Source organism: Triticum aestivum, chromosome 2A, assembly GCF_018294505.1.
Source record: "Triticum aestivum cultivar Chinese Spring chromosome 2A, IWGSC CS RefSeq v2.1, whole genome shotgun sequence".
NCBI classification, from domain to species: Eukaryota; Viridiplantae; Streptophyta; class Magnoliopsida; order Poales; family Poaceae; genus Triticum; species Triticum aestivum.
In genome coordinates, this window is record NC_057797.1 from 295,903,597 (window position 1) to 295,919,784 (window position 16,188).

Here is a 16,188-nt window from a genome sequence, read left to right on the forward strand (position 1 = left end):
ATTTGGCGCTTGCATCTTATGTAATAGAGAGATAACCATAAGGCTTTTGCCAGTTGCCGATAACTTCAACAAAACATGATCATCTCATACAACAACTTATATGTCATCACATCTTGACCATGTCACATCACAACATGCCCTGCAAAAACAAGTTAGACGTCCTCTACTTTGTTGTTGCAAGTTTTACGTGGCTGCTATGGGCTGAGTAAGAACCGTTCTTACCTACGCATCAAAACCACAACGATAGTTTGTCAAGTTGGTGATGTTTTAACCTTCGCAGGGACCGGGCGTAGCCACACTCGGTTCAACTAAAGTTGGAGAAACTGAGACCCGCCAGCCACCTGTGTGCAAAGCACGTCAGTAGAACCAGTCTCGCGTAAGCGTACGCGTAATGTTGGTCCGGGCCGCTTCATCCAACATACCGCCGAACCAAAGTGTGACATGCTGGTAAGCAGTATGACTTATATCGCCCACAACTCACTTGTGTTCTACTCGTGCATATTACATCAATGCATAAAACCTAGACTCGGATGCCACTGTAGGGGAACGTAGTAATTTCAAAATATTCCTATGCACACGCAAAATCATGGTGATGCATAGCAACGAGAGAGGAGAGTGTTGTCTACGTACCCTCGTAGACCGAAAGCGGAAGCGTTAGCACAACGCGGTTGATCTAGTCGTACGTCTTCACGGCCCAACCGATCAAGCACCGAAACTACGGCACCTCCAAGTTCTAGCACACGTTCAGCTCGATGACGATCCCCGGACTCCGATCCAGCAGAATGTCGGGGAAGAGTTCCGTCGGCACGATGGCGTGGTGACGATCTTGATGTTCTACCGTTGCAGGGCTTCGCCTAAGCACCGCTACAATATTATCGAGGATTATGGTGGAGGGGGGCACCGCACACGGCTGGGAGAGATCAACCGATCGACTTGTGTGTTTAGAGGTGCCCCCCTGCCCCTGTATATAAAGGAGCAAGGGGCGAGGCGGCCAACCTAGGAGGAGGGCGCGCCAAGGGTGGAGTCCTACTCCCACCGGGAGTAGGACTCCTCCTTCCCTTGTTGGAGTAGGAGAGAAGGAAAGAGGGGGAGAGGAACAAGGAAAAGTGGGCTGAACCCCTTGTCCAATTCGGACCAGAGGGGGGCGTGCGCCTCCTTCCTTTTGGCATCTCTCCTTTATTCCCGTATGGCCCAATAAGGCCCATATACTCCCCGGCGAATTCCCGTAACTCACCGGTACTCCGAAAAATACCCGAATCACTCGGAACCTTTCCGATGTCCGAATATAGTCGTCCAATATATCGATCTTTACGTCTCGACCATTTCGAGACTCCTCGTCATGTCCCTGATCTCATCCGGGACTCCGAACTCCTTCGGTACTTCAAAACTCATAAACTCATAATATAACTGTCATCGAAACCTTAAGCGTGCGGACCCTACGGGTTCGAGAACAATGTAGACATGACCGAGACACGTCTCCGGTCAATAAGCAATAGCGGAACCTGGATGCTCATATTGGCTCCCACATATTCTACGAAGATCTTTATCGGTGTGTTACTTGCCCGAGATTCGATCGTCGGTATCTCAATACCTAGTTCAATCTTGTTACCGGCAAGTCTCTTTACTCGTTCCGTAATACATCATTCTGCAACTAACTCATTAGTTGCAATGCTTGCAAGGCTTAAGTGATGTGCACTACCGAGAGGGCCCGGAGATACCTCTCCGACAATCGGAGTGAAAAATCCTAATCTCGAAATACGCCAACCCAACAAGTACCTTCGGAGACACCTATAGAGAACCTTTATAATCACCCAGTTACGTTGTGATGTTTGGTTGCACACAAAGTGTTCCTCCGGTAAACGGGAGTTGCATAATCTCATAGTAACAGGAACATGTATAAGTCATGAAGAAAGCAATAGCAACAAACTAAACGATCAAGTGCTATGCTAACGGAATGGGTCAAGTCAATCACATCGTTCTCTTAATTATGTGATCTCGTTAATCAAATGATAAGTCATGTCTATGGTTAGGAAACATAACCATCTTTGATCAACGAGCTAGTCAAGTAGAGGCATACTAGTGACACTCTGTTTGTCTATGTATTCACAAATGTATTATGTTTCTGGTTAATACAATTCTAGCATGAATAATAAACATTTATCATGATATAAGGAAATAAATAATAACTTTATTATTGCCTCTAGGGCATATTTCCTTCAACCAGCTGGTTTGTTGCAGTCCTTAGAAGTTCCAAAGTGGCCATGGGATGACGTCGCCAAGAATTGTTCTGTTGGCCTACCCTGTACCTGAAGGGGAAGGGATGAAATTTGCGTGATAGTGCACCGACTTACCAAAGTGGCTCATTTTATTCCCATTCGTACGACAAACTCGGCAAGTGACTTGGCACCGGTATATGTGCGTGAGATAGTAAGGCTTAGGCACTTATAGTTCAAGCCTGAAGTCAGGGGGCTTTGGAAAACCTAATTTAGAAAATACTTTTTCGCCAAATTATTTTTGCAAGAAAATACAATTCTGTCCTATACGCATGATCATTTGGCAAAGTTTCAGATCAAGGGAAAGAAGTACATGAGTTGGAGGATTTATTTGATTTTTAGAGTACTTGCAAATAACCAGCAAACCCCAGATCAAAGCAGAGACCAAATCAATAGAAAATGTTTTTGTTGCATAAAATGTTTATGCCTAATTAATCCTAAATATGGTGGCATGAAAATTAGGGTGTGACACCAGGTCTCGTCAGTGACACATACAGAATGGATTGGTGGAGTAGGGCCGTTGCCTCCTAGGTGGTGAGTGATACGTCCATTTTGCATCATGCTTTTATAGCGATATTTATTGCATTATGGGCTGTTATTACACATTATGTCACAATACTTATGCCTTTTCTCTCTTATTTTACAAGGTTTACATGAAGAGGGGGAATGCCGGGAGCTGGAATTCTGGGCTAGAAAAGTTGCAAATATTAGAGACATATTCTCCACATCTCCAAAAGTCCTGAAACTCCACGGGAATTATTTTCAGAATATATAAAAAATATTGGGAGAAAGAAGTACCAGAGGGGGGCCACCCACCATCCACGAGGGTGGGGGCTCGCCCTACCCCCTGGGCGCACCCCCTGCCTCGTGGGCCCCCTGGTGGCCCTCTGATGCCCATCTTTGGCTATATGGAGTCTTTCGTCGAGGAAAAAATCACAAGCAAGCTCACGAAACCAAACTCCCCCGCCACGAGGCGGAACCTTGGCGGAACCAATCTAGGGCTCCAACGGAGCTGTTCTGCCGGGAAAACTTCCCTCCGGGAGGGGGAAATCATCACCATCATCATCACCAATGATCCTCTCATCGGGAGGGGGTCAATATCCATTAACATCTTCATCAGCACCATCTCATCTCAAACCCTAGTTCATCTATTGTACCCAATCTTTCTCCCAAAGCCTCAGATTGGTACCTGTGGGTTGCTAGTAGTGTTGATTACTCCTTGTAGTCGATGCTAGTTGGTTTACTTGGTGGAAGATCATATGTTCAGATCCATTATGCACATTAATACCCCTCTGATTATGAACATGAATATGCTTTGTGAGTAGTTACGTTTGTTCCTGAGGACATGGGAGAAGTCTTGCTATAAGTAGTCATGTGAATTCGGTATTCGTTCGATATTTTGATGATATGTATGTTGTCTTTCCTCTAGTGGTGTCATGTGAACGTCGACTACATGACACTTCACCATTGTTTGGGCCTAGAGGAAGGCATTGGGAAGTAATAAGTATATGATGGGTTGCTATAGTGACAGAAGCTTAAACCCTAATTTATGAGTTGCTTCGTAAGGGGCTGATTTGGATCCATATGTTTCATGATATGGTTAGGTTTACCTTAATACTTCTGTTGTAGTTGCGGATGCTTGCAATAGGGGTTAATCATAAGTGGTATGCTTGTCCAAGTAAGGGCAGTACCCAAGCACCGGTCCACCCGCATATCAAATTATCAAAGTACCAAACGCAAATCATATGAGCGTGATGAAAACTAGCTTGACGATAATTCACATGTGTCATCGGGAGAGCTTTCCTCTTATAAGAGTTTGTCCAGGCTTGTCCATTGCTACAAAAAGGATTGGGCCATCTTGCTGCACCTTATTTACTTTTATTACTTGTTACCCGTTACCAATTACCTTATCACAAAACTATCTATTACCGATAATTTCAGTGCTTGCAGAGAATACCTTGCTGGAAATCGCTTATCATTTCCTTCTGCTCCTCATTGGGTTCAACACTCTTACTTATCGAAAAGGCTACGATATATCCCCTACACTTGTGGGTCATCAAGACTCTTTTCTAGTGCCGTTTTCAGGGAGTGAAGCACCTTTGGTAGGTGGAATTTGGTAAGGAAAAATTAATATAGTGTGCTGAAATTTACTGTCACTTGTTACTATGGAACACAATCCTTTGAGGGGCTTATTCGGGGTATCTTCACCCTAAACAGTAGAGCAAAGAGTTTCTACTCAACCTACTGAACCTACTGAAAATGTTTACTTTTAAATTCCTTCGGGTATGATAGAGAAACTGCTAGCTAATCCTTTCATAGGTAACGGAACATTACATCCTGATTTGCACCTAATCTATGTGGATGAAGTTTGTGGATTATTTAAGCTTGCAGGTATGCCCGAGGATGTTATCAAGAAGAAGGTCTTCCCTTTATCTTTGAAGGGAGATGCATTGACATGGTTTAGGCTATGTGATGATATTGGATCATGGAACTACCAACGATTGAAATTGGAATTTCATCAGAAGTTTTTTCCTATGCATCTTGTTCATATATATATTTTTTGGCCTCGCGAAGGAGAAAGCATAGCTCAAGCTTGGGGAAGGCTTAAGTCAATGTTATATTCATTCCCCAATCATGAGCTCACAAAAGAAATGATTATTCAAAAAATTTATGCTCGGCTTTCTCTTAGTAATCGCCCCATGCTCGATACTTCTTGTACTGGATCTTTTATGATGAAGACTATTGAATTCAAATGGGATTTATTGGAAAGAATTAAATGCAACTCTAAAGATTGGGACCTCGACAAAGGTAAGGAGTCAGGTATAACACCTAAGTTTGATTGTGTTAAATATTTTATGGATACCGATGCTTTCCGTGAATTTAGCACTAAATATGGACTTGACTCTGAGATAGTAGCTTCTTTCTCTGAATCCTTTGCTACTCATGTTGATCTCCCACAGGAGAAGTGGTTTAAATATAATCCTCCCATTGAAGTAAAAGTAGTTGCACCTATTAAAGTTGAAGAAAAGATTATCACTTATAATGATCCTGTTGTTCCTACTACTTATATTGAGAAACCACCTTTCCCTGTTAGAATAAAGGATCATGCTAAAGCTTCAATTGTGGTAAACAAAAGTAATATTAAGACACCCAAACCCCCAGAGCAAATTAAAGTTGAACCTAGTGTTGCTATGGTTAAAGATCTCTTGGCCGATAATATTGATGGGCATGTTATTTACTTCTGCAATGAATCTTTAGAATTGCTAGACCTGATACTAAAAATAAACATAGACCTGTTCTAGGCATGCTTGTTATTTCTATTAAATAGGAGATCATTGCTATCATGTCTTATGTGATATGGGTGGTAGTGCAAGTGCAATACCTCATTCCTTATACAAAGAAATTATGCATGATATTGCACCTGCTGAGATAGAAGATATAGATGTTACAATTAAGCTTGCCAACAGAGATACTATTTCACCAGTTGGGATTGGTAGAGATGTTGAAGTATTTTGTGGGAAAGTAAAATATCCTGTTGATTTTCTTGTTCTTGGTTCCCCATAAGATGACTTTTGTCCCATTATATTTGGTAGACCCTTCTTGAATATTGTTAATGCTAAGATAGACTGCAATAAGGATATTATTTCTGTTGGTTTAGGGGATATGTCTCATGAGTTTAATTTTGCTAAATTTCATAGACAACCCCATGATAAAGAATTGCCTAGTAAAGATGAAATTATTGGTCTTGCTTCTATTGTCGTGCCTCCTAGTGATCCTTTAGAACAATATTTGCTAGACCATGAAAATGATATGTTTATGACTGAAAGAAGGGAAATAGTTGAAGCATTCTTTAAACAGGGCCCTATTTTGAAGCACAACTTGTGTGTTGAAATCCTAGGGGATCCTCCTGCACCTAAGGGTGATCCCGTGTTTGAGCTTAAACCTTTACCTGATACTCTTAAATATGCTTATCTTGATGAGAAGGAGATATATCCTGTTATTATTAGTGCTAACCTTTCAGAGCATGAAGAAGAGAAATTATTGAAAACTCTGAAGAAGCACTGTGCTGTTATTGGATATACTCTTGATGATCTTAAGGGCATTAGTCCCACTCTATGCCAGCACAAAATAAAGCTGGAGAAAGACGCTAAACCAGTTGTTGATCACCAACGATGGTTAAATTCTAAGATGAAAGAAGTGGTAAGAAAAGAAATACTAAAGCTCTTGGAAGCAGGTATAATTTATCCCGTTGCTGATAGTCAGTGGGTAAGTCCTGTCCATTGTGTCCCTAAGAAGGGAGGTATTACTGTTGTTCCTAATGATAAAGATGAATTTATCCCACAAAGAGTTGTTATAGGTTATAGAATGGTAATTGATTTTCGCAAATTAAATAAAGCTACTAAAAAGGATCATTACTCGTTACCTTTTATTGATCAAAATGTTAGAAAGATTATCCAAACATACACATGTTTGCTTCCTGGATGGTTATTCTGGTTTCTCTCAAATACATGTGACAAAAAAGGATCAAGAAAAGACAACTTTTACTTGCCCTTTCGGTGCCTTTGCTTGCAGACGTATGCCTTTTGGTTTATGTAATGCACCTGCTACTTTTCAAAGATGTATGACTGCTATATTCTCTGACTTATGTGAAAAGATTGTTGAGGTATTCATGGATGATTTCTCCGTTTATGGGACTTATTTTGATGATTGCTTAAGCAACCTTGATCGAGTTTTGCAGAGATGTGAAGAAACTAATCTTGTCTTGAATTGAGAGAAATGCCACTTTATTATTAATGCAGGTATTGTCTTGGGGCATAAAATTTTTGAAAGAGGTATTGAAGTTGATAAAGCTAAAGTTGATGGTATTGAAAAGATACCGTGTCCTAAGGACATTAAAGGTATAAGAAGTTTCCTTGGTCATGCTGGTTTTTATAGGAGGTTCATTAAGGAATTTTCTAAAATTTCTCGGCCTCTGACTAATCTCTTACAAAAAAGATGCCCCTTTTGTCTTTGATGATGATTGTATAGAAGCATTTGAAATACTTAAGAAAGCTTTGATTTCTGCACCTATTGTTCAACCCCCAGATTGGAATTTACCATTTGAAATTATGTGTGATGCTAGTGACTATGCTGTAGGGGTTGTTCTAGGACAAAGAGTTGATAAGAAATTAAATGTTATTCAATATGCTAGTAAAACTCTAGACAGTGCTCAAAGAAATTATGCTACTACTGAAAAATAATTTTTAGCAGTTGTATTTGCTTGTGATAAGTTTAGACCTTATATAGTTGATTCTAAAGTAACTATTCACACTGATCATGCTGCTATTAAATATCTGATGGAAAAGAAAGATGCTAAACCTAGACTTATTAGATGGGTTCTCTTGCTACAAGAATTTGATTTGCATATTATTGATAGAAAGGGAGCTGAGAACCCCATTGTAGACAACTTGTCTAGGTTAGAAAATGTTCTTGATGACCCACTACCTATCGATGATAGCTTTCCTGATGAACAATTAGCTGTCATAAATGCTTCTCATACTGCTCCATGGTATGCTGATTATGCTAATTATATTGTTGCTAAATTTATACCACCTAGCTTCACATACCAGCAAAAGAAAAAGTTCTTCTATGATTTAAGACATTACTTCTGGGATGAACCACATCTTTATAAAGCAGTAGATGGTGTTATTAGATGTTGTGTACCTGAGCATGAACAGAAACGGATCCTACACAAGTGCCATTCGGAGGCTTATGGAGGACACCATGCTGGAGATAGAACTGCACATAAGGTATTGCAATCCAGTTTTTATTGGCCTACTCTCTTCAAGAATGCCCGTAAGTTTGTTTTGTCTTGTGATGAATGTCATAGAATTGGTAATATTAGTAGACGTCAAGAAATGCCTAGGAATTATTCACTTGTCATTGAACCATTTGATGTTTGGGCTTTGATTATATAGGACCATTTCCTTCCTCTAATGGGTATACACATATTTTCGTTGCTGTTGATTATGTTACTAAATCGGTAGAAGCTATTCCAACTAGTAGTGCTGATCATAACACCTATATTAAGATGCTTAAAGAAGTTATTTTTCTGAGGTTTGGAGTCCCTAGGAACTTAATGACTGATGGTGGTTCACATTTTATTCATGGTGCTTTTCGTAAGATGCTTGCTAAGTATGATGTTAATCGTAGAATTGCATCTCCATATCATCCACAGTCTACTGGTCAAGTAGAATTGAGTAATAGAGAGCTTAAATTAATTTTGCAAAAGACTGTTAATAGATCTAGAAAGAATTGGTTCAAGAAACTTGATGATGCATTATGGGCTTATAGAACTGCATATAAAAATCCTATGGGTATGTCTCCATATAAAATGGTTTATGGTAAAGCATGTCACTTACCTCTTGAATTAGAACATAAGGCATTTTGGGATATTAAAGATCTCAACTATGACTTCAAACTTGCCGGTGAGAAGAGGCTTTTTGACATTAGCTCACTTGATGAATGGAGAACCCAGGCCTACGAGAATGCCAAACTGTTTAAAGAAAAAGTTAAAAGATGGCATGATAAAAGGATACAAAAGCATGAGTTTAATGTAGGTGATTATGTATTGTTATACAACTCTCGTTTAAGATTTTTTGCAGGCAAACTTCTCTCTAAATGGGAAGGTCCTTATGTTATCGACGAGGCCTGCCGTTCCGGTGCCATAAAAATCAACAACTTCGAAGGCACAAATCCGAGGGTGGTAAACGGTCAAAGAATCAAACATTATATCTCAGGTACTCCCATAAATGTTGAAACTAATGTTATTGAAACCGTAACCCTGGAGGAATACATAAGGGACACTTCCCAGAATGTTTCAGACTCCGAAAGGGAATAGGTACATGGTACGGTAAGTAAACTGACTCCAAAATAGTTCTAATGGCAATTTTTCACCGTTTTGGGATATTTAAGTAAGTAGGAAAATAGGAAGTAGTCCGGGAAGGACACGAGGCTTCCACAAGGGTGGAGGGCGCGCCCTATGTAACGCCCCGAGACAGATGCCCCAGGTGTCATCCAGATATTTCGTTGTTGTTACCTTGTCATTCGCTTGCGTGTTGCATCTTTCCATATCATCGTGTGCATTGCATCATCATGTTTTCGAAACTTGCATCCGTCCGGGTCTCCCAGTTCTTTCCGTTGTCCGTTCTGAGCCCAGACACACTTGCACACGCCCGCGGCACGCCGAAAATAGTATTTTATAAGTAGCTGGGAAATTTTCTCGGAATGGGTTGAAAGTTGGCATGCGGTCTTATTATGTTGTAGGTAGACCGCCTGCCAAGTTTCTTCGCATTCGGAGTCCGTTTGATCCCCCAACAGATAACTATTGCGGCATTATAGTCGGTCTAACGTCGGACGTTATCGGTCTCCGAAAACTGCTGCCGGGCCTCTCCTTCTCTTCTCTCCTCTCAGCCCAACTCCTCTTCACAGTCCACCTAGGCCCAGCCTACCCCTCTTTGCGCAGTGCATAGACCACTCTCGCGCGTCCGAAACTCCCCCGAACCCGACCCAGGCAGTCGTCACCGTTGGATTCGGATCATCCCCAAACACCCCTAAAACATCTGCGATTATTTGTTTGAACTCCCAAAGGTTTCTTTTGCCGACCGTCGGATTTCGATCGGATGATCCAACTCCCCTCTTTTCCATATATATAGTCCACCCCTAGTCTAATTTCAGACCAAACCCTAAAACCTAGGGCACTTGTCCCATCCACCCGAAGCCGCCGCCACTCCTCCTGTCTCTTCCTCCTCGGTTTCATCCCCGGTCCAAAAATCCCCTCTTCGATTTCACCACCACACCAACCAGAGCCAACCACCTCTCCTTCCACTTCGCCTCTCCATCAGGATCCATCCCGCATCCTCCCCTGTCCAATGGAGCCGCCGACAATCTCATCCTCCATGGGGATCCACCCCGATTCTCTTCCAACAAATCACCTGCGCCCGAGCCTCCCCTCGAGCTCCTTCTCCTCATCCAACCGCAGTTACTGCAGCCTCCTCCCCGCCTCCGTCCGGTCAGCCACACCGCCGCGGACCCGCAGATGAGCATCACCACCCCTTCTCCCTCTCTTTCCCGTGCTTCTCGTCCTCTCTCTCATAGAGCATCTTTCTCTCTGTCTTCAACGCAGCGCCGCCATGGAGGCTGCCTGAAGGAGCATGGTAGCCACCTCGCCAGATCTGCCGGATACTGCCGGGAATGGATCCGTCCTGCCGGATCTGCGTCCTTGCCTTGCCCCTAGTCAGGCCGTCATCCTCATCCGCCAGAGGGCACCATCGTCCCCCGTTCCAGCATAGCCATTGCCCGGCTCGCCTTTGTGCGAGCGAGACGAGCCCCTCCCTGACCGACGGGGACCCCGAGCTCTCGCGTCGACCCCTCTCCATCATGCCGCTTGCCGGAGTCCCACCTGCGTCCGCCTCGCCCGTCTGTGCTCTCCGCTTCCTCTCCACGCGTCGGGGCCACCTCCCGTTCGCCGATGACTGCTTCCCCCCAACTAGTCTCTCCTCCTCGCCGATGACCGAACTGGGCCACGGGTCTGCTGCCTCACCAGGCCACAACCGCTTCCCCACGTCAGCCCAGGAGCGCCAAGGCCGCACCAGGCCTGCGAGGCCTCTCCACCAGCTGGGCCAAGGCCCGATGTGAGCAGCCCCTCCAGATCCCCTCTTCCTGTTGGGCCAGCAAGATTCGGCCCGATGTGTTTTTTTTCCTTGCTGTGAATTTTTCTATTATTCCAGAGAACGCCAGTTTTGCAGATTAGACCCTTAACTTCATGCATATCATATCTCACAAACCGTGCGTCGTATGTAAAAACTTTATATATGTAAAATGTTTGGTTTTTCATCTAATTTCATAATATCCAACTTTTATGCACATTTAAAATGTTTAAATTGATGTTTGCATTAATTTTCCATATTGCCATGCTAAAATGATTTAATTCATAACTAAATAACCGTAGCTCCATTTTAAATAATCTTTATATGTAAGTGGGGTAGAAAAATGCCTAGATTAACATGATGTACTCACTTTGCATGTTTAACAACTCTAAAATATGGTTTAGAGTAGAACAGTACGAAACCTAAAATTTGCATATGAGGATTTTCCGGAATTGTTGTTTGTTGATTCCGGCCTCATTTGAACTTGCCTAAATAGTTAGTTTACTTATGCCTCTCCTCTTGCCATGTTTAACAACATTTAATATTGTTGGGTACATAAACGAGACAGGACTAAATAATTGATGTGTTGTTTCGTCAATATGCAACTCGTTGCATATTGAGCTTGTAACGCCCTCGATGCGGCTATATCTCCCACGTGTCGAAGCACGACTTAGAGGCATAACCGCATTGAAAGCAATGTCGCAAGTGAGGTAATCTTCACACAACCCATGTAATACATAAAGGGAAAGAGAAACATAGTTGGCGTACAATCGCCACTTCACACAATTACATGAATAAAGCATTACAACATCCAAATAAAATCAAGGTCCGACTACGGAACCAAAATAAAGAACAACCCCAAATGTGACAAGGTCCCCAGATCGACGCCAACTGGGCTCCACTACTGATCAACTGAAAACGAAACAAGACAAAGGACAAGATCTTCATCGAGCTCCTCCTTGAGCTTGGTTGCGTCACTTGCTCGGTAACATCGGCACCTGCAAACTGGTTTTGGAAGTATATGTGAGTCACGGGGACTCAGCAATCTCACACCCTCACGATCAAGACTATTTAAGCTTATCGGAAGGGTAAAAGGGATGAGGTGGAGCTGCAGCAAGCGACTAGCATATATGGTGGCTAAACATATTCGCAAAAGAGAGCGAGAAGAGAAGGCAAAAGCACGGTCGAACAACTAATGATCAAGAAGTGATCCTAGAACAACCTACGTCAAGCATTACACCAACACCGTGTTCACTTCCCGGACTCCACGGAGAAGAGACCATCACGGTTACACACGCGGTTGATGTATTTTAATTAAGATCAAGTTCAGGTTTTCTACAACCGAACATTAACAAATTCCCATCTGCCCATAACCGCGGGCACGGCTTTCGGAAGTTCAAATCCCTATAAGGGTGTCCCAACTTAGCCCATCACAAGCTCTCACGGTCAACGAAGGATATTCCTTCTCCCAAGACAATCCAATCAGACTCGGCATCCCGGTTACAAGACATCCTCGACAATGGTAAAACAAGTCCAGCAAGACCACCCGCTGTGCCGACAAATCCCGGTTAGAGCTGCACATATCTCGTTCTCATGGCACACCGGATAAGCTAAGCGTATGTGAGCCAACGTAACCCAAGTTGCCAAGGGACGGCCCCACATGGTGCTCTGGGTTGGACCAACACTTAGACAAGCACTGGCCCGGGGGTTTAAAAATAAAGATGGCCCTCGGGATGCGCGACTCCCAAGGGAAAAAGGCTAGGTGGCAAATGGTAAAACCAAGGTTGGGCCTTGCTGGAGGAGTTTTATTCAAAGCGAACTGTCAAGGGGTTCCCATTATAACCCAACCGCATAAGGAACGCAAAATCCGGGAACATAACACCGATATGACGGAAACTAGGGCGGCAAGAGTGGAACTAATCACCAGGCATAAGGCCGAGCCTTCCACCCTTTACCAAGTATATAGACGCATTAATTAAATAAGAGATATTGTGATATCCCAACAAAATATCCATGTTCCAAACATGGAACAAGCTCCAATCTTCACCTTTAACTAACAATGCTATAAGAGGGGCTGAGCAAAGCGGTAACATAGCCAAACAACGGTTTGCTAGGACAAGGTGGGTTAGAGGATTGAATTAACCATATGGGAGGCATGATAAGCAAGTGGTAGGTATCCCAGCATAGGCATAGCAAAAGAGCGAGCAAACTAGCAACCAAAGATAGAAGTGATTTCGAGGGTATGGTCATCTTGCCTGAGATCCCGCAAGGAAGAAGAACGAGTCCATGAAGAAGACGAACGGACATTATCAGAACCAACCCGAAGAAGCACCACCGGAAAGTAGCAAACAACATAGTAAACAACCACCACATGAACATGGCATGATGCACAACCAAGTATGATGCATGTCCGGTTTAAAGAAGCATGGCATGGCAAAGTGCACAAGCAATCCTACAAATTATGTGGAGCTCAATATGCAACTCCGTTGCATGTTGACGAAACACCACATTCAAGTTATTTAGTTTCGATCTTGTTTATGTACCCAACCATATTAAATGTTGATTCACATGGCAAGAGGTGGAGCATAGTAGAACTACTTAACTAGGCAAGTTTAAATGGGGCCGGAAACACCAAGCAATGAGTCCGGAAACTCCTCATGTGCATATATTAGGTTTCATACTGTTCTTCCCTAAACATAATTTTAGAGTTGTTAAACATGCTAGATGAGTGCATCATGTTAAACTAGGCATTTTTCTACCCCATTTACATATAAATATTATTAGGTTTGGAGCTACGGTTATTAAGTTATTAAACAAATCATTTCAACATGGCATAGGAGCAAATTTAACCAAACGGCATCTTAAACATTTTAAACATAGATGAAAGTTGGATATTATGAGTCTAGACAAAATTCTAAACAAGTTTCATAGTAAGTTTGTTTAATTCCGATGCACGGTTGATGAGTTTTTTATATGCATGAAGTGCAAGGGTTTCCTGCAAAATGCTCTCCTCTGGAAAAATAGACAAATTGCAGATCTGAAAAAAAAAACAGAGGCGGGCTGAATCGGACTGGGCCAATAGTGCACAGTGGGAGTTCTCACCCAGTGGGCCTTGGCCCAAGGCGGTGGAAATAGCAGGCCGGTGGATCTGGCGTGGCTGGGCCTCTGCTTAGCCAAACGAGGAGCTGGAGGGGGCGCGGTCAACAGGACGACGAGCGAGGAGCTGCGGCTTGTTGCAGGGGAAGAAGAGAACGACACGGCGAAGCGGGACTTGGCGCGGCGATGGGAAACCTGCCGGATCCAAGGCGGCGCGACCGGATCAGGGGAGCAGTTGGACTTGGCGCTAGACGCAGAGGAGGGTCGTCGCGGGACCGAGGTGACGCGGATGAGTGCACGAGCTCGATGCAGAGGAGGCGGGCGACGGCTGCTTGCGGTTCAGGGGACGAGGTGAGGGCAGTGCCACGGCGTTGGACTAGGCAGCTTGCAGGTGCAGGCATAGGAGGAAGGTGGAGGAGACGGCGAGGAGGCATGGAGGAAGGCGAGCAGCGAAGGTCGACGCCGTCCTGTGCGGCTGCTACAGAGCCTCCGGCAGTGCGGATCCTGTCCAGGATAGGCGCGGGAGGCGAGTCCGTCGCGAGGAAGCTCTGAAGCGACGAAGAGGATGCGGGGAGCCATGAGGACGGGCGCGGGGACCTTAGGGCCTGACATCCATGACGGAGGCAGCGGCGCTGGAGGGTCCTGGTGGCCGGATCGGGGCGGGGCGGGGCAGACGGGGTCCTGGAGGCGTTCGGGCATCCATGGCAACCTGCAAGACACAAAGAGAAAGGGAGAGATGTGAGAAGAGGGAGTAGCAGGGAGAGATGGAGGGAAGGGGAGCAGCGGCGGAGCTCCACTCCTCTGGATCGAAGAGGGAGGAGGAGGCTCTCGATCGAGGCGGCGGGGTCTCGGAGTTTGGGCAGGTGACTGCGCTCGGGATCGAGCCTCGTGCTCGATCTGGAAGCGGGCACGAGGATGGATCAAAGGAAATGGCTGGTTGGGTGAGGGGAGATCCTGAGGGGGATTTGCAGTGGCGGCGCGCAGAAGGATGGGTCAAGGTTCCTGATTTTTAGGGTTGGACCTTGTGTATATATATGGCAGGTGAATTAAGTTAGGGGCTATCTCATCCCTCCGATCGGAAACGGACAGTCGCGAATAAATAGCTAGGGAGTCCAAATAAAAAAATGGAGATGTTTTGTAGACGTTTGGGGATGATCCGGATCCAACAGTGACGACTGCTCGGGTCGGGTCCAGGACAAATTTTCGGACGCGCGCGCGAGGGGTTTGATGCACTGAGCAGAGAGGGTCTCGGACCGTGCGATCGCATCGGACAACTCCGGAAGCGAAGAGGGGAAGGAGGATGGACTAGGTGGGCTGTGGCGAGACTGCGAGGGGGAGAAGCGAGAGAGAGAGGGCCCAGCATCTGTTTCCGGAGACCAAAAACGTCCGACGTTAGACCGGCTATACTGCCACTATAGTTAATCGTTGGGGCGTCAAACGAACTCCGATTGCGATGAAACTTGGCAGGCGGTCTACATACACTAGAACAAGACCGCACGCCAACTCTCATCCCATTCCGAGAACATTTTCTGGCCACTTATAAAATACTATTTCGGACATGCCGCGGGTGCGTGCAAGTTTGGTTGGGCTCAAAACGGACAACGGAGAGAAGTCAGAGAACCCGGACGAATGCAAGTTTTAAAACATGATGATGCAATGCACATGATGACATGAAAAGATGCGCCACGCAAGCAAATGACATGGCAACGTCGGCGAATAACTGGAAGACACCTGGCGCAACGGTCTCGGGGCGTCACAACACTCCACCACTATGAGAGGATCTCGTCCCGAGATCTAGAATGGCACCAGAGGGAAAACGGAAGGGAAGGAGAAGAGGTAAAGCTAAGTTGCTTCTTTGACAAACGAGTGAAACCACAGAACATTGCAAGGTTGAACAAAAAGAAAGGAGGAATGCCACGAAGATGAACAAATTTAAAAACACTCGTTCGAAAAGAGGAACAAGGAACATTACGTGAGCCTTGAGATTGCAAGGCTAAGAATGACAAGAGCAAAGGACAAGAAGGAATTGAAACCACTCTGGTTGAAATGAGATAAACAAATATCAAAGAAGAATAATCTCGGGCAGAACTCCGGTTGAAAAGTGATATGAAGCTTGATAAGATGAAAAGAAC

General features: G+C 44.5%; 1 long non-coding RNA gene across 1 annotated transcript; it reads right to left on the reverse strand.

The window, feature by feature from the left end:
• Nucleotides 1-11,755: 11,755 nt before the first annotated feature.
• LOC123185231 (uncharacterized) lies at nt 11,756-15,046 on the reverse strand. Its single transcript, XR_006493236.1, has 2 exons — nt 14,063-15,046; nt 11,756-11,965 (listed from the first exon to the last, which is right to left on the reverse strand). It is a non-coding gene; the product is annotated as an uncharacterized lncRNA (long non-coding RNA).
• Between the last annotated feature and the right edge of the window lie 1,142 nt (nt 15,047-16,188).